Source organism: Canis lupus, chromosome 22 (genome assembly GCF_011100685.1).
Source record: "Canis lupus familiaris isolate Mischka breed German Shepherd chromosome 22, alternate assembly UU_Cfam_GSD_1.0, whole genome shotgun sequence".
In the NCBI taxonomy this organism is placed as follows: domain Eukaryota; kingdom Metazoa; phylum Chordata; class Mammalia; order Carnivora; family Canidae; genus Canis; species Canis lupus.
Genome location: NC_049243.1, coordinates 36,990,901 through 37,010,548, shown reverse-complemented (window position 1 = coordinate 37,010,548; position 19,648 = coordinate 36,990,901).

The following is a 19,648-nucleotide window of genomic DNA, read 5'->3' as shown; positions in this document are numbered from 1 at the left end:
AATATTTATTAAATTATGTGTTACATTTTGAATATATCACTTTAATTATAAATATATTAAGGGGCAAATGATAGTATTACTTCATTTAATCCAATAAAGTTTGTAATATGTTCACTGAACAATATAATATTAGTTCCCAGAAAATGACCTATTTATCCTAATCAGGTCACTGCTAAATGGTTTAAGAAGCTGTATATTAATGTAACTGCAATTTATGATTTTAAAAGTAAGTTTGAGTGTGGCTTTAACTACAGGCTACATTCCAAATCTTATTGTAAGAAAGTGATTCATGCATGTTGTGCTTTGTAATAACTTTCTTCAATTATTGAATTACTCTGCTTTACAGTTTATCATGTGACCACGCAGTTCATAAACTCCCCAGTTACTGGAAAATTATTAAATCTATATATTAATCCAACATATTTCCATAATAGAATCTCTAAAATGTAAATCATGTTAAGTCATTTAAATCATTTTTCACCAATATGGGGCAGTAATTAAATTATATTCAAGTCACATTAACGCTTCTTCTTTGGTTTTGTGGTTTGTCAACCCTTAGATTATGAACATTAGCACAGTTTTGACAACAAGAAATACATACACCATCAGAATAAACAAGAGAAGTTCTTGATAGAAATCTAAGATATCCAACAATTTGGACCATGGAGTATTAGAAGTTGGATTTATGACAGATGTGGAGTTACAAAAATCAGCAAAGCAATCAAAACTCAAGAAACTCAAGTAAATAATAACAAATAATTATAATCATGTTAAATCAGCCAAAAACTAATTCTAAAATTTCAGCAACTAGGTAAACAACGTAGTCATGAGAAAAATATTAGAGAAGAGATAAGATGGATCATTAAAACGCAGGGAATAATCAGAAATCAGGTTCTCTCATCAGGATAGCAGGCCACCTGCATACTGTTTCTCCTTTTCCTCTCTCCATTTTATATATGAGAGCCAGAAGGGCAAAAAACCAGAACAATATACTAAGACTACCATATAAAGGAGAACAAGAGATAGTACTCATCAGCATACAGGATATTTTAGTAACTTATGGAACATGGAAAGCAGCTTTTAGTATCTATTTGTCTTGTTTACCTACTTGCCTTCATTACCTTCGATAGTCTATTGAAGGGCAAAAAAAAGCAGGAAAAATACTCCATATTAAACTCAATTCAATGAAAAACTCAGGGAGATCTTTGTAGTTTGTCACCTAGCCATGCTGCTCAGCTCACTGTCCTCCTGTCTTCTCCTCAATTTTTATTTTATTTTATTTTTATTTTTTTAAGATTTTATTTATTTATTAATGAGAGAGAGAGAGAGAGAGAGGCAGAGACACAGGCAGAGGGAGAAGCAAATTCCATGCAGGGAGCCTGACGTCAGACTGGATCCCGTGACTTCAGGATCATGCCCTGGGCTGAAGGCGGGACTAAACTGCAGAGCCACCCGGGCTGCCCTTAAATTTTTAATCTCATGGCAATTCTACATCAGCAAACTAAAAAAGAAGGACTAGATAGTCCTCAATTTAAAAAAAAATTAATTTATGGGGCTATACTTAAAGAAAAATAAACACTAGTCTACACAGGCACACATTGGAGATACTGTGGGTTTGGCTGTGGACCACTTCAATAAAGTGAATATCATAATAAAGCATATTAAAGGAAGTTGTTAATTTACTGGTGCATATAAAAGTTAGGTTTACACTATACTGTTGTCTATTAAGTATGCAATAGAATTCTGTCTAAAAGACAATGTGCATACCTTAATTTAAAAATACTTTACCTTTGGGGTGCCTGGTTGGTTGACTCTTGGTTTTGGCTCAGGTGGTGATATCAGGGGTGAGATCAAGCCCCACATTAGTCTCAACATTCAGTGCAGAGTCTGTTTAAGATTTTCTTTCCCTTCCAGCGAGGTTGAAGTTGCTAAGCCTCTTAGTCTCGGGGTCCAAGTCCTTGCTCCGCTGTGTCGGGTATACTTGGACCCAGGCTCGAGCTTGTAAATAAACCCTCATGTGTTTGCATCGGAAAAAAAAAAAAAAGAAAAAAGATTTTCTTTCCCTCTCCCTCTGCCCCTACCCCCCCAATGCCCTCTCTCTCTCGGTCTCTCTCTAAAATAAACAAATCTTTAAAACAAGTACTTAACTTCTAAAACTGCTATCCACCATTGAACTTTCAGTGAGTTGTAATCACTGATCACAGATTAGCATAACAAATAGTTAATAATAATGAAAAACTTTCAAGTATTGTGAGAATTGCAAAAATGTGAATAGATACATGGAGATGAGCAAATGCTATTGGGAAAAGTGGCTTGATGCAGGGTTTTCTCAAATCCTCATTTTGTAAAAAAAAAAAAAATGCAGTATCTGGAAAGAGTAATAAAGCAAAACAATGAAGTGAGGTATGTCTGTAACATTAAAAGAGCTTGAATTCTGATCATTTGTCTAACCATTAATCTTAATTTGCCCTCTAATATTTTATCTTCCTAGTTTTTTTTTCTTGTATATCTTAACACTATTTTCTGAGCTATTCGTATTGGTCTCTTACCTGGTTTCGCAAATACCATTCCTCAAAACTTTATATATTAATCCAGCAACCCTCAGTTTATTTCCTATCATGAAGCCTTTTTTTTAATGTAAAGAAAATAATTTGAAATAACATTTAAACTACTACATTTTTTACTTCAACAGATGATACTCTTTATAAAGACAGTCTTTTCAAACAATGCCTACTTATATACCATCATATATCCATGATTAAACTCCTTTTACTACAGAGGCTTGTAAGATACTGTATGTGTGAGTATTCATTCCAAGAAAGTGGTATAGTATTTTGACAATGCCATTTTCAAATTTATGTTCACTGCAAATGGGTGCCAGACAGCAGATCACTTAGGATAAGAAGTAAGGCACACCAAGAAGACCAACTTTCAAACTGCCAAAAGAATTCCAAAGTCCAGGGTGCAAAAAATAAGGCTAGTCATCTGGAAGTCATATTTAATATTAAACTGAAGAATCTGGATTTAAAAATGGGTAATAAACTGAGTATAAAGGTGAGGGTCAAGGGGTAGTCTCTCTTTTCCCATTTCTCATTTCATATTAAGGGACAGTGTGTTATTATGGAGTTATGAGTTAGGATTAAAAACCAACTTGGGTTTAGTTCACATCTTTCTAATTATCAACTATGTGATAATACTGCTCTGGTTTTCATTTTCCTTATCATAAAAATAGTACACTTTTTGGGTGCTGCAAATCAGATACAAATCAATGTGTGTATCTGAATGTGAAACCACCTGGTGGAGAATGTATTAAGTCCACTGCTTCTGCAACAGTTTCCTAAATTAATACTTTAGAGAGGATAAACATGCATTGGAATTTGTATCACAAAACATTCACCAGAATTTGATACTTTGTATCTACTCATTTTATTGGGTAATATCCCTAAGTTATTATTTAAATGAAGTTCTACTATCTCTCCTTAGAGTAAGGAGGTTGAGTAAGTCTGGTATATGTGTACATCCTTGGTTATAAGCATATCTTTTAATTTACCCAATGTATAATCTAAATGCTGAATTATTTCCAGACCTGATAACTGGTCGTGATATTATTTTAAGGAAGCATCACATTGTTCTACTATTAATTTAACAATGAAATGAAAATAATTAATAATTTAAAGAGACAAGACAAATAAATGAAAAACAGAGTCTTAAATACAGAGAAAAAACTGGTGGTTCCTAGAGGGGAAGTGGGATGAAATAGATAAAGGGAATTGAGAGCACACTTACCACGATGACAAGCACTAAGTAATGTATGGAATTATTGCATTATTATAATGTATATCTGAAACTTAAAAAAAAAAAAAGGTCTTGTGAAGATCTTGAAGCCAATAGCTTCAATATAAGATAAAAAACATTGAACATGTAAATGCAGCCAAAGATCTGATTGTTTATGGGTATTCTGTTAAATTTGATGATTAAACAATAAAAATTTCTCCAGTAGCAGTCATTTATTTTATGTAAAACTTATGTATTTACAATAGAACAATAAGAATTGAAAAATACTAGGCCTTTGAAACATGATTTCAGTGAACTGTTAAATAAAACCTAAGTAACTCTAGTCTTTCATGGATACAAAGTTTCCTTAGACACAAAACTCTCATACTCACAAAAAGGGATCTTAATAATTTGTTTAATCAAGAGCATATGAAGGACCACTGTTAGTATTTTTGTAAAAAATAGTAGTTAATAATAATAAACAACAAAAATCATTGAAGGGCTAGAGGACTGGAAGGTGAGAAACTATCATAGGCACTTTGCATCTAGGTCACAGCCCTGTAGCTGAAACCCAGAGTTAGAAAAATGTTTTTGCTTTCGTCATCATCATTAAGCAACCACATGGTCCCTTACTCACAAAACTGGAGACCAGGTAATCCAGCCACCGTGAACACTCTATTCCACTGGCTCATTCAAGATGAAACCTTATGAATCTCATGAAAGTTCCTGAAAGATAAAATCTAGTTAATTTCTAGAACCCTGGCAACAGGGAAGGATGAGAAGTACAGATTTTTAGTTTTCTTCCTTCCTCAGATAGAGGGAAAGTGGAATGGAAGTGGAGACAGCCAAACCATCATCTTGTACATTTATGGTCAGGAAATCCAGGAGAGTGTATGACATATAAAGATTGTTTTAAGTACCTGAAAAAAAATGTATTTGACATTGAAAATTTCACAGTGGTTGAGATGTAATTGTTTCGAAACTATTACTTCAAGTAGGGCTATTTTTTAGGAAGACACTTTCATAGCTTTATAAGCCCACATTATTAGGCAGCATAAAACAAAACCATTGGCAGGCAAGCCCCCCAACCTACCGTCCCTCTGGTAATCATTAGTTTGTTCTCTATGGTTAAGAATCTGTTACTTGGTTTCCTCTCTCTCTTTTTCCTTTGCTCATTTGTTTTGTTTCTTAAATTCCACAGATGAAGGAAATCATATGGTATTTGTCTTTCTCTGACTTATTATGCTTAGCATTATACTCTCTAGCTCCATTCATATTGCTTTGAATGGCAATATTTCATTTTTTATGGTTAGTGTGTATGTGTGTGTATAGTGTGTATGTGTGTGTGTGTGTGTGTGTGTGTGTGTCTCATCTTTTATCTATCCATTCATCTATTGATGGATGCTGGGGATGCTTCCATACTTTTGCTGTTTTAATAATAATTCTATAAACACAGGGGTGCAAGTATTTCTTTGAATTAGTCTTTTTGTATTTTTCTTGGTAGTTACACAGTAGTGCAATTACTGGACCATAGGATAGTTCTATTTTTAACTGTTTGAGGAAACTCCAAACTGTTTTCCTCAGTGGCTGCACCACTTTGTATTTCCACTGACAGTGCACAAGGATTCCTTTTTCTCCACATACTCACCAATACTTGTTTCTTGCATTGTTGATTTTAGCCGTTCTGACAGGTATGAGATAATATCTCGTTGTAGTTTTGATTTGCATTTTCCTGATGATCAATGATTTTGAGCATCTTTTTTTGTGTGTGTGTTGGCCATCTGGAAATCTTCTCTGGACAAATGTATGTTCACATCCTCTGTTCATTTTTAATTGGATTGTTCGTTTTGGGAGTGTTAAGTTGTATCAGTTTTTAATGCATTTGAGATAGTAATCCTTTATCAGATATGTCATTTGCAAATATCTTCTCCTATTCAATAGGTGACTTTTAGCTTTGTTTATTGTTTCCTTTGCTGTGCAGAAAATTTTTATTATGATGTAGTCCCAATAGTTTATTTTTGCTTTTATTTCCCATGCCTCAGGAGACATATCTAGAAAACTGTTGCTATAGCTGATATCAGAACAATTACTGCCTGTGCTCTTTTCTAGGATTTTTATGGTTTCAGGTCTCACTTTTAGGTCTTTAATCCATTTTGAATTTATTTTTGTGTATGGTATAAGAAAGCGGTCCAGTTTCATTTCTTTCTTTCTTTCTTTCTTTCTTTCTTTCTTTCTCTTTCTTTTTCTTTCTGTCTTCTCTTCTTCTTTTTTCTTTCTTTTCTTTCTTTCTTTCTTTCTTCTTCTTCTTTCTTAAGTTCTCTCTTTTTTCTCTTCTTTCTCTTTAAATTATTTTTCATTGGTGTTCAACTGGCAAAATATAGAAACACCCATCATCCATCAAGTGCCCCCTCAGGCCCATCACCCGTCACCCCCACACCCAGCCCCCCCCCCCAACACCCCTCTTCTCTTTCAATTTACCAGCGGATTCGATTCCGGGTCTCCAGGATCGCGCCCTGGGCCAAAGGCAGGTGCTAAACCGCTGTGCCACCCAGGGATCCCCCCACATGCATTCTTAATTTATCTATCACCTCTGAGGTCCTTTTCCCCACATTGAGAGTTTTACAGCAAAGCAAATTTGCTCACTGCTTCTCCAGTTCATCGGGTTGACATTTTTTAGGTCACCAAGACTTTGTTTTGAATGGGTAGACTTTCAGAGCTTCCAGCTTTCTTCTCAAACTCAGTTGGATGTGAGATCATAGCTTTTATTCCTTTTTTTAAAAGATTTTATTTATTTATTTATTAATGAGAGACACACAGAGAGAGAGAGAGAGAGAGAGGCAGAGACACAGGCAGAGGGAGAAGCAGGCTCCATGCAGGGAGTCCGATGTGGGACTTGATCCTGGGTCACCAAGATCACACCCTGGGCCAAAGGCAGGCGGGAAACCGCTGCGCCACCCAGGGATCCCCTTGACCACGAATTCTTGAAATAGGTTCTTTGACTTATTTATTTTTTTCCACTTTTAAACACTATAAATATATAAAAGAAAACTTTTACAAAACTTTGATATAGCATAGGGTTCTTCAGGTCTAGAAAAGTTCTGTTCAATAAGCACTTTCAGCAAAAAATGAATTATTGACTTGTTAATATCAACATAAATATATAAGTGATTTATATTTCAGATCTTTATTGTAAATTTATTTAGGAACTTTAAAATATTTGCTGAAGGATTACCCTTCATGAATTTCACTGCTTCCTTTGACTTTGATCATGTTCAACCAAACTGCACCCTTAAACCTGGTAATTGATAAATCTGTTCCCACTGAGAAGGCTGGTATTGATTGAAAAACATGAAATAATGGGAGAAGCTGGGACATTTTGATAGTTTTAGGGTGAGCTTCAGAAAACAGATTAGAGAAAGGAATATGAAAGAGGATAGAAAGGGGATTAGCCAAAGGAGAAATAAGAGGTAGATTATTTGAGGTCAAAAAATTATCTGTCATAAATTTTCAAATAAAATTTCTTTGAAGCTGCAATAAAATGAAAAAATAGCATGTTTTCATACATTTATACCATTACACTTATACATCAAATGGTACTATATAAATGGCACTATATTTTATGTAGGTCTTATTTATTCGGAAAGTTCAAGGGTCACTCGCAATTACAAACTAACTTTGTTCCAAGAGAGAAGATTACCTTCAACAAAATAGATCTTCATTGATGTTTCCAAGTGACTTGGTGTATAATCAACTTTGCAAATTTAATTAAAATTTCATGAACAATTAGAAAAGAAGGTATTTTCTACTTTTAGAGTGTGAAATATTTCTCAACAATTTTTTTAAAAAGTTATCATCTACCATTGATGTTCATAGTACATCTAGAAATATTCACTATCATTATTAGTTATAATATACTTTCATTCATCTAAGAAAGATTAAAATGCATTAATAAACAACTGTCTCCTTTTTTTAACAACTGTCTCCTTGTTGTTGGAGATAAGAGTAATATATACTCTTACCTTTAATTACATTAAAGGATTTGATAAATGCAGTTAAAATTGATTTGATTGACTTGATTTGCATCACATTGAGTAAATGTATATGATTTAGAGAAGTTGAATAATTTATCATGATTTTACTTTGTTAGGGTATGAAACTCAGCCAGTTATTGCCATATATATTAGCTTCCAACTTCATTAAAAAACTTGCATATAAAAAAAAAAAAAAAAAAAAAAAAAAACTTGCATATAGGGCAGCCCAGGTGGCTCAGAGGTTTAGCGCTGCCTTCAGCCCAGGGCCTGATCCTGGAAACCAGGGATCGAGTCCCACGTCGGGCTCCCTGCATGGAGCCTGCTTCTCCCTCTGCCCGTGTCTCTGCCTCTCTCTCTCTTTCTCTGTGTCTCTCATGAATAAAAAATAAAATCTTTAAAAAAAAACTTGCATATACATACATATTTCAAATAAATATGGATGGTTCATAATTTCCCACCTATTTATCCTACCTAGTCTTCTGGTATATCTTCTGTCAGTGATTTTTTGCATCACTTATTTAGTTCAACAATTTAAAAACTGGAGACCATAATTTACTCTTCCTATGTATTCCATCCCATGTAAGATATCGAGTTCTGACAAATTTCCTTTTTGACGAAAAAAAAGTAAAAAATGAATCATTGGGACTTCATCAAGATAAGAAGCTTTTGCACAGCAAAGGATACAGTCAACAAAACTCAAAGACAACCTACAGAATGGGAGAAGATATTTGTAAATGACGATCAGATAAGGGCTAGTACAAGATCATCTCCTCCGCTCATGTCTTCGTGCTTCGGCTTATTAGGCTTCCTTATCGGCTTCTTATTCTTATTCTTCGGAGGAGGAGGAGGAGGAGGCAGACGAGGAGAGGAGGAGAAGAGGCGAAGAAGGAGTAAGAATCGGAGAAGAAGAGAAGAAAAGAAGAAGAAATGAGAAGAAGAAGAAGAAGAAGCAGAAGACGAAGAAGCAGACGAAGAAAGAATGCCTCCATACGATATCCTTCCTCCTCCTCCTCTTCTTCTTCTTCTTCTTCTTCTTCTTCTTCTTCTTCTTCTTCTTTCTTTCTTCTTCTTCTTCTTCTTCTTCTTCTTCTTCTTCTTCTTCTTCTTCTTCTTCTTCTTCTTCTTCTTCTTCTTCTTCTTCTTCTTCTTCTTCTTCGTATGTAGCTGTCCTATATTCAACACCATTTGTTAAAGAGACTGTCTTTGTGAAATCATTAGATACTCTTTCCTGCTTTGTTGAATATGAACAGACCATGTAGTTTGGGGTGTATTTCTGGGTTTTCTATTCTGTTATATTGGTCTATGTGTCTATTTTTGGACCAGTATCATACTATTTTGATTTTTAAAGTTTTGTAATATAACTTGAAGTCTGGAATTGTGATATCCCCAGCTTTGCTTTCCCCACCCCCAAGATTGTTATTGCTACTCAGAGTCTTTTGGGGTTCCATACAAGTTTTAGTCATTTATTCTAGTTGTGTGAAAAATGGTATTTTAATAAGATTATACTAAATCTGTAGATTGCTTTGGGAATTATGGACATTTTAAGAATATTTGTTCTTCCAATATATGAGCATGGAATGTCTTTCCATTTCTTTGTGTCTTCTTCAATTTCTTTCATCAGTGTTTTATAGTTTTCAGAGGATACATCATTTACCTCTTGATTAAGTTTATTCCTAAGTACTTTATTATATTTTTTGTAATTGCAGATGGGATTGTTTTCTTAATTTCTCTTTCTACTGCTTCATTACTATTATATAGAAATGCAACAGACTTCTGTATGTTAATTTTGCATCCTGAAACTTCTCGAGATTCATTTATCAGTTCTACTAGTTTTTTATGGACTATTCAAGGTTTTTTACATATAATATTGAATCATCTGCAAATAGTGATAGTTTTACTTCTTTACCAATTTGGATTCCTTTTATTCACTTTCTTTGTCTTACTGTTATGGCTAGGACATCCAGTACTATGTTGAATCAAAGCCGTAAGAGTAGACAAACTTGTTCTGTTCTTGACCTGAAGGGAAAAGCTATCTTTCCCTTTTAAGTATGATGTTAATTGTGGGTTTTTCATATAAGACCTTTATAATGCTGAAGTATATTCCCTCTAAATCCACTTTGTTGAGGGCTTTTATCATGAATAAATGTTGTACTCTGTCAATGCTTTTTCTGCTCTATTGAAGTAATCATGTGATTTTTATCCTGTCTCTTATTAATGTGATGTATCATGTTGACTGATTTGTGATTTTTTTTTATTTTTTAAGATTTTTATTTATTTATTCATAGAGACACACAAAGACAGACAGAGAGAGAGAGTGAGAGAGAGAGAGAGAGAGAAAGAGAAAGGCAGAGACACAGGCAAAGGGAGAAGCAGGCTCCATGCAGTGAGTCCAATGTGGGACTCGATCCCGGGTCTCCAGGATCACCCCGGGCTGCAGGCAACGCTAAACCGCTGTGCCACTGGGGCTGCCCTGATTTGTGAATATTGAACCATCCTTGCCCTATGAGGATAAATCTCACTTGATCATCCTGAATGATTTTTTAAAAATATTATTGCATTCAATTCATTAGTGTTTTTGTTTTTGTTTTTGTTTTTGTTTTTGTTTTGAGTAATTTTGCATTTAGGTTCATCAGAGATATTAGTCCAATTTTCTTTTTTTTTTTTTTTTTTTTTGTGGTGTCTTTATCTGGTTTTGGTGTCAGGGTAATATTGGCCTCATAGAATGAATTTGGCAGTTTTCTTTCCTCTTCTATTTTTTGAAATCGTTCGGGTATTATCTCTTCTTTAAATGTTTGGTAGAAATCCTCTGTGAAGCCATCTGATCCAAACTTTTGCTTGTTGGCTGTTTTTTTTTATTCCTGATTTAATTGCCTTCTTAGTAATTGGTCTGTTCAAATTTTCTACTTCTTCCTGCTTCAGTTTTGGTAGCTTATATTTTAGGAATTTATCTATTTATTCAAAGTTATTCAGTTTCTCATAATGTTTCATAATTTTTCTTAATATTCTCTTACAATTGTTTGAATTTCTGTGGTGTTGGTTGTTATTTCTCCTCTCTCATTTGCAATTTTGTTCATTTGAGTCCTTTCTCTTTTTTCTTAATGAGTCTAGCTAGAGGTATATCAAATTAATTTGTTTTTTTTTTTCAAAGAGCCAGCTCCTGGTTTTAGTGATTTATTATTCTCTTAATTTCTATATCATTTATTTCTGCTTTAATCTTTATTATTTTTATTATTTTATTTCTTCTGCTGATTTGTGGTTTTGTTTGTTCTTTTCTCACAGCTTTAGGTATAAGGTTAGGTTGTTTGATATTTTTCTTGCTTCTTGAGGTAGCCCTGTATTGTTGTAAACTTCACTCTTAAAATTGCTTTTGTTGCATCCTAGAGATTTTGGACTGTTGTGTTTTCATTTTCATTTGTTTCCATGTAATTTTTTACTTCTTCTTTGATTTATTGGTTGCCCCATTTATTGTTTAATAGCATGTTCTTTAGCCTCCTTGTATTTGTGTTCTTTCCAGGTTTTACTTCTGGTTGATTTCTAGTTTCATAACATTGTAGTCAGAAAAGTCACATAGTATGGCTTTGGTCATTTGGGATTTGTTGAGACTTGTCTTGTGGCCTAATTTGTGATATGTTCTAGAGACTGTTCCATGTACACTTGAAACAAATATGTATTCTGGTGTTTTAGAGTATATTTTAAAGTCTATTTTGTTTTAAAGCTATTTTGTCCAATATAAGTATTGCTACTTCAGCTTTATTTTGATATCTATTTTCATGATAAATGTTTCTCCATCCCCTTACTTTCAATCTGCAGGTGTTTTTACCTTTTGAAATGGATCTCTTGTAGGCAGCATATAGATGGGTCTTGTTTTTGTTTTTTGCTCAACTGTGTCATTCTATATCTTTTGATTGGAGCATTTAGTTCATTACATTCAAAGTAATGACTTTTTAAAAAGATTTTACTTATTTATTTGATAGAGGGAGGGGGGGAGAACAAGCAGGGGGAGTGGCAGGCAAAGGGAGAGGGAGAAACAGGCTCCCCACTGAGCAGGGAGCCCAATGTGGGGCCTGATCACAGGTTCCTGGGATCATGACCTGAGCAGAAGGCAGATGCTTAACCGATTGAGCTACCCAGATACTCCCAAAGTAATAATTGACACATATGTATACATATGTATTTATCACCATTTTGTTACTTGTTTTTTGATTGTTTCTATAGTTTTTCTCTGATTCTTTCTTCTCTTGCTTTCTCATGGTTTGCTGGTTTTCTTTCATAATGTGCTTGAATTATTTTCTCTTAATCCTTTGCTTATCTATTACTGACTTTGATTTGTAATTACCCTTTGTTTGTATGTAACATCTAATGTTTATAGCACTCTATGCTAAGTTGATGTTGCTTCATTTTGAACCCATTCTTTACTCCCTTCCCCAACATTTTAGGTATATGATACTATATTTTACATCCTTTCATTTTGTGAATCTCTTGACTGATTTTTACAGATATACTTTTTTTCCATACTCTCATTTATGGTCTTTCTTTTCCACTCAAAAAGTCATCTTTAATATTTCTCGTAGTGTTGGTGAAGTGGCCATGCACTCCTTCAGTTTTTGTTTGTTTGGGAAACTCTTGATCTTTCTTTCTATCATGAATGATAGCCTTTCTGGGTAGAATATTCGTGGCTGCAGATTTTTTCCTTTTAGCACTTAGAATACATCATGCCACTTCTTTCTGGCCTGAAATTTTCTGCTGAAAAATCCACTAATAGCCACATAAGGTCTCCCTTGTATGGAACTGTTTTTTTTTTCTCTTTCTGTTTTTAAGAATTTTTTCTTTATCACTATTTTTTGCAATTTTAGTTACTATATATCTTAGTGTGGACCTCCTTGGGTTGATATTTTGGGTATATCTATGACTCGTGTATCTGAATGTTTTTCCATTCCCAGATTGGGGAAGTATTCAGCTATTATTTCTTCAAGTAAATTTTCTGCCCCTTTTGTCTCTTCTTCTTCTGGGATCCCTATAATTGTGAATATTATTATGCTTGGTGGAATCATTGAGTTACCCAAGACTATCCTCAGATTTTGTAATTTTTTTCCCTCTCATCTGCTCAGGCTTCTTCCTTTGCATTACTCTTTCTTCCAAGCTATTTTTTTGTTTCTCTGCTTCATCTAGCCTGATATTTATTCCATCAACTACATTTTAAATTTAATTCATTGTGTTCTTCATCAGAGATCGATTCTTTTATATCTCTTTTGTAAGGGTCTCACTAACATTTACTATTACTCAAGTCCAGTGAGTATCTTTATGATCATTACTTTAAATTCTCTATCAGGCATATTATATCTGTTTCACTTAGGTCTCTTGCTGTGGTTTGGTCCTGTTCTTTCATTTGGGATATATTTTTCTGTCTACTTATTTTCTAACCTTCTGTGTTTATTTCTCTGTATTAGGAAAGTCAGCTACATTTCCTGCTCTTAAAGGTAATGGCCTTATGAAGAAGATGTCCTGAAATACCTTGCAGTGCAGTGTTCCCTGTTCCCCAGGATCTGACACTTCAGAGAGTGTTCCTGTGTGTGTTGTGCATGCCTTCTGTTCTTGCCTTTTTCTCTGAGTTCAGTTGTCTGCAGTGGCTCTCTGTGCCTGTTGTGGGCAGTGTTTTATCTCTGCCAGGTGTGGGGTGCATTTTAACAAAGTACACACTGGTCTGCTTGCTTATTGAGACCTGGAACCACTGCTGTAGGAACCAGCCAGCCTAAATCAATGTGCAAAGGACATGTGGGTGTGTCCTGCACTTTTAACAAGGTGTTCCTCAGGCTTCTGCAGAGCCTGCTTCAGCCACTGTCACTGCCACTGCCAAGGCCAAGGCACTGCAAAAGGCATGGGTTAGGTGTTGGCAAGGTTCACACAGGTCTTCTCGGAAAAGAGATCCACAGTGCTGGGACTGAGATGAGCATGACTGGAAAGGGTGAATATGTAGGAACAAGGAGGGTAGGGGTTTTGGTGCAAGAGAGTTAGGCTTGAGTGTTGGTACTGTGTGATTGTGATTCCTGCAGATGGCTATTTTTTATGCTTATGGGCCAAGGTGGCAGGGAATGGCACCTGCTAGCTCCTTTGTTCCTGGAGAGGTCTCCCATGATCCCTGTCTCTCCAGGCCATGTCCTGTGATCACTTTTCCTCCTGCTTGTCCCTGGTGTTTTTCAAACTGCTGGTTCTGTGCTGTATCTGCTCAGGTTGCTTGTCCTGCTGCCTCTTAAGGGTGGGGACTCAGCTTCCTAATATCCCCAGGGTTCTCTCAGAGCCCAGCAGAATGATTTTAAGAATACTATTAGCTATAAGAACTTATGAAATTTGGCCCCTCTTTCTTTCAAAGCCACATGTTATGGAGGTTCAGTTTCCCCATGCAGGATCCCTGTGTGATCATCTAATTCTCATCCTTCACCACATTCCCAGGTTCCTCCTGTCCAGGAATAGCCATGGTCCCTATAGGTCTCAATGTATTTTTGCCTTTTGATGTGGCCTCTTCTCTCCCTTTGGTTGCGGAGTTTATTCTGCCAGCCTTTGGGTCTCTTTTTTTTTGGGGGGGGGGAGGGTAATGTAAGCTGATGTAAGTGTTATCTAGTTGTATTTATAGGAGGAGGCAAACTTAGAGTCCTCTTACTGTACCATCTTCCCAGCCTGCCTTAATTCCGTGTTTTCAGAGTTTTCCATGCATGCCATATCAGTGCTCCATTCCTTTGTATTTTCACATAATATTCTACTGTATGGCTGTATCACATATTTATATCCTTTCATCAGTTGATGGACATATGAGTTGTTGCCACATTTGGCTATTATGAATAATACTGCTATGAATATTCATGCATAATTTTTGGCATGGACATATCTTTTCAATTCTCTTCTGCTATACCAGAGAATGAAATTTCTGTGTTGTATGGCAACTGTATATTTAACAATTTACATGTTTTCCAAAGTGATTGTAGCACTTTATATTCCAGCAAAGCATGAAGATTACAATTTCTCTGTAGGTTCAACAACAGTTGTTACTGCTGGTCTTTTTTTTTTTTTAATAACTCCCCTAGTAGATGTAAAATGGTATTTTATTGCAGTTTTAATTTATAATTTCCTGATGGCTAATTATATTGAACATCTTTTCATGTTTTTCTTTGCCATTTTATATATTCCTTGAAGAAGTGTCTATTCAAATTCTTTACCTATTTTTAAATTTAAATATTTGTCTTTTTATTAAGTTGTATGCTATTTATACATTATGGATAAAAATCCCTTATCAGATATATGATTTGCAAGTATTTTCTCCCCTCCCTTGGGTTGAAAAGTCTTGTTTGAAGCAATATTATTTCTAAGATTTGTGAGATCATTAAGAGCTACCACAATATTTTATTCTTTCTTTCTTCTTTCTTTCTTCTTCTTCTTTCTTTTCTTCTTCTTTCTTTCTTTTTCTCTCTCTTCTTCTTCTCTTCTTCTTCTTCTTCTTCTTCTTCTTCTTCTTATAAATTTATTTTTCATTGGTGTTCAACTTGGCAACATATAGAATAACACCCAGTGCTCATCCCATCAAGTGCCCCCCTCAGTGCCCATCACCCAGTCACCCCCACACCCCGCCCACCACCCCTTCCTAGTTCATTTCCCAGAATTAGGAGTCTCTCATGTTCTGTCTACCTTTCTGATATTTCTCACTCATTTTTTCTCCTTTCCCCTTTATTCCCTGTCACTATTTTTTATATTCCCCAAATGAATGAGACTACATAATGTTTGTCCTTCTCCGATTGACTTATTTCACTTAGCATAATACCTTCCAGTTCCATCCACATCGAAGCAAATGGTGGGTATTTGTCATTCCTCATGGCTGAGTAATATTCCATTGTATACATAAACCACATCTTCTTTATCCATTCATCTTTCGATGGACACCGAGGCTCCTTCCACAGTTTGGCTATTGTGGACATTGCTGCTAGAAACATCAGAGTTCAGGTGTCTCTGCGTTTCATTCCATCTGTATCTTTGGGGTAAATCCCCAGCAGTGCAATTGCTGGGTCGTAGGGCAGATCTATTTTTAACTCTTTGAGGACCCTCCACACAGTTTTCCAGAGTGGCTGCATCAGTTCACATTCCCACAAACAGTGCAGGAGGGTTCCTCTTTCTCTACATTCTCTCCAACATTTGTGGTTTCCTGCTTGTTAATGTTCCCCATTCTCACTGGTGTGAGGTGGTATCTCATTGTGGTTTTGATTTGTATTTCCCTGATGGCAAGTGATGCGGAGCATTTTCTCATGTGCTTTTTGGCCATGTCAATGTCTTCCTCTGTGAGATTTCTCTTCATGTCTTTTGCCCATTTCATGATTGGATTGTTTGTTTCTTTGGTGTTGAGTTTAATAAGTTCTTTATAGATCTTGGATACTATCCAGCATCAACTTAATTCCAAAACCAGACAAAGACCCCACCAAAAGGAGAATTATAGACCAACATCCCTGATGAACATGGATGCAAAAATCCTTCAACAAGATGCTAGCCAATAGGATACAACAATACATTAAGAAGATTATTCACCATGACCAAGTAGGATTTATCCCCGGGATGCAAGGCTGGTTCAACACTCATAAAGTAATCAATGTGATTCATCATATCAGCAAGAAAAAAACAAGAACCATATGATCCTCTCAATAGATGCAGAGAAAGCATTTAACAAAATACAGCATCCATTCCTGATCAAAACTCTTCAGAGTGTAGGGATAGAGGGAACATTCCTCAACATCTTAAAAGCCATCTATGAAAAGCCCACAGCAAATATTATTCTCAATGTGGAAGCACTGGGAACCTTTCCCCTAAGATCAGGAACAAGACAGGGATGTCTACTCTCACCACTGCTATCAACATAATACTAGGAGTCCTAGCCTCAGCAATCAGACAACAGAAAGACATTAAAGGCATTCAAATTGGCAAAGAAGAAGTCAAACTCTCCCTTTTTGCCAATGACATGATACTCTACATAGAAAACCCAAAAGCCTCCACCCCAAGATTGCTAGAACTCATACAGCAATTTGGCAGTGTGGCAGGATACAAAATCAATGCCTAGAAGTCAGTGGCATTTCTATACACTAACAATGAGACTGAAGAAAGAGAAATTAAGGAGTCAATCCCATTTACAATTGCATCCAAAAGCCTAAGATACCTAGGAATAAACCAAAACAAAGAGGTAAAGTATCTATACCTAAAAACTACAGAACACTTCTGAAAGAAATTGAGGAAGACACAAAGAGATGGAAAAATATTCCATCCTCATGGATTGGAAGAATTAATATTGTGAGAATGTCAATGTTACCCAGGGCAATATACACGTTTAATGCAATCCCTATGAAAATACCATGGACTTTCTTCAAATAGTTGGAACAAATTATATTAAGATTTGTGTGGAATAAGAAAAGACCCCGAATAGCCAGGGGAATATTAAAAAAGAAAACCATAGGTGGGGGCATCACAATGCCAGATTTCAGGTTGTACTACAAAGCTGTGGTCATCAAGACAGTGTGGTATTGGCACAAAAACAGACACATAGATCAATGGAACAGAATCCAGAATCCAGAAGCGGACCCTCAACTCTATGGTCAACTAATATTTGACAAAGGAGGAAAGACTATCCACTGGGAAAAAAAGTCTCTTCAATAAATGGTGCTGGGAAAATTGGATATCCACATGCAGAAGAATGAAACTAGACCACTCTCTTGCACCATACACAAAGGTAAACTCAAAATGCATGAAAGATCTAAATGTGAGACAAGATTCCATCAAAATCCTAGAGGAGAACACAGGCCACAGTAACTTTCTGAACTTGGCCACAGTAACTTCTTGCAAGATACATCCATGAAGGCAAGAGAAACAAAAGTAAAAATGAACTATTGGGACTTCATCAAGATAAGAAGCTTTTGCACAGCAAAGGATACAGTCAACAAAACTCAAAGACAACCTACAGAATGGGAGAAGATATTTGTAAATGACGTATCAGATAAAGGGCTAGTATCCAAGATCATCTCCTCCTCCTCCTTCTTCTTCTTCTTCTTCTTCTTCTTCTTCTTCTTCTTCTTCTTCTTCTTCTTCTTCTTCTTCTTCTTCTTCTTCTCTTCTTCTCCTTTTCCTCTTCTCCTCCTTCTCCTCCTCCTCTCTCCTCTCCTCCTTCTCCTCTCCTCCTCTCCTCTCCTCTCTCTCTCTCTTTTCTCTCCTCCTTTTCTTCTTCTTCTTCTTCTTCTTCTTCTTCTTCTTCTTCTTCTTCTTCTTCTTCTTCTTTTTCTTCTTCTTCTTCTTCTTCTTCTTCTTCTTCTTCTTCTTCTTCTTCTTCTTCTTCTTCTTCTGTCTTCTTCTTCTCTTCTTCTTCTTCTTCTTCGTATGAGCTGTCCTATATTCAACACCATTTGTTAAAGAGACTGTCTTTGTGAAATCATTAGATACTCTTTCCTGTTTGTTGAATATGAACAGACCATGTAGTTTGGGGTGTATTTCTGGGTTTTCTATTCTGTTATATTGGTCTATGTGTCTATTTTGGACCAGTATCATACTATTTTGATTTTTAAAGTTTTGTAATATAACTTGAAGTCTGGATTGTGATATCCCCAGCTTTGCTTTCCCCACCCCCAAGATTGTTATTGCTACTCAGAGTCTTTTGGGGTTCCATACAAGTTTTAGTCATTTATTCTAGTTGTGTGAAAAATGGTATTTTAATAAGATTATACTAAATCTGTAGATGCTTTGGGAATTATGGACATTTTAAGATATTTGTTCTTCCAATATATGAGCATGGATGTCTTTCCATTTCTTTGTGTCTTCTTCAATTTCTTTCATCAGTGTTTTATAGTTTTCAGAGGATACATCATTTACCTCTTGATTAAGTTTATTCCTAAGTACTTTATTATATTTTTTGTAATTGCAGATGGGATTGTTTTCTTAATTTCTCTTTCTACTGCTTCATTACATTATATAGAAATGCAACAGACTTCTGTATGTTAATTTTGCATCCTGAACTTCTCGAGATTCATTATCAGTTCTACTAGTTTTTTATGGACTATTCAAGGTTTTTTACATATAATATTGAATCATCTGCAAATAGTGATAGTTTTACTTCTTTACCAATTTGGATTCCTTTTATTCCACTTCTTTGTCTTACTGTTATGGCAGGACATCCAGTACTATGTTGAATCAAAGCCGTAAGAGTAGACAAACTTGTTCTGTTCTTGACCTGAAGGGAAAAGCTATCTTTCCCTTTAAGTATGATGTTAATTGTGGGTTTTTCATATAAGACCTTAATATGCTGAAGTATATTCCCTCTAAATCCACTTTGTTGAGGGCTTTTATCATGAATAAATGTTGTACTCTGTCAATGCTTTTTCTGCTCTATTGAAGTAATCATGTGATTTTTATCCTGTCTCTTATTAATGTGATGTATCATGTTGACTGATTTGTGATTTTTTTTATTTTTTAAGATTTTTTTATTTATTCATAGAGTTTTTGATGACTCTAGGATATTTTCATTTATATCCTTCTCATTAACACCATTTTAATCAGATTTATTCTCATCATTCCTTTAGATAAATACAATCAATTAATAGTCACCAGCATCCATACCTCCTCCCTCAATCCATTCACCCACTCCATATTTGAAATTAATCTTTAAAATGGAAGTTTGATCTACTCACCTATCTCATTCCTTTAGCTGACATTTTTAAAATTTTTCTTAGAATATAGTCCTAACTCCTTAACCTTACTTTTAAAGCCTGTCCATTGTCTCCTATCCCTTTTCTTTCTTGCCAGCTTCATTTGTCCGTATTTTTTCAGTTTCTCTA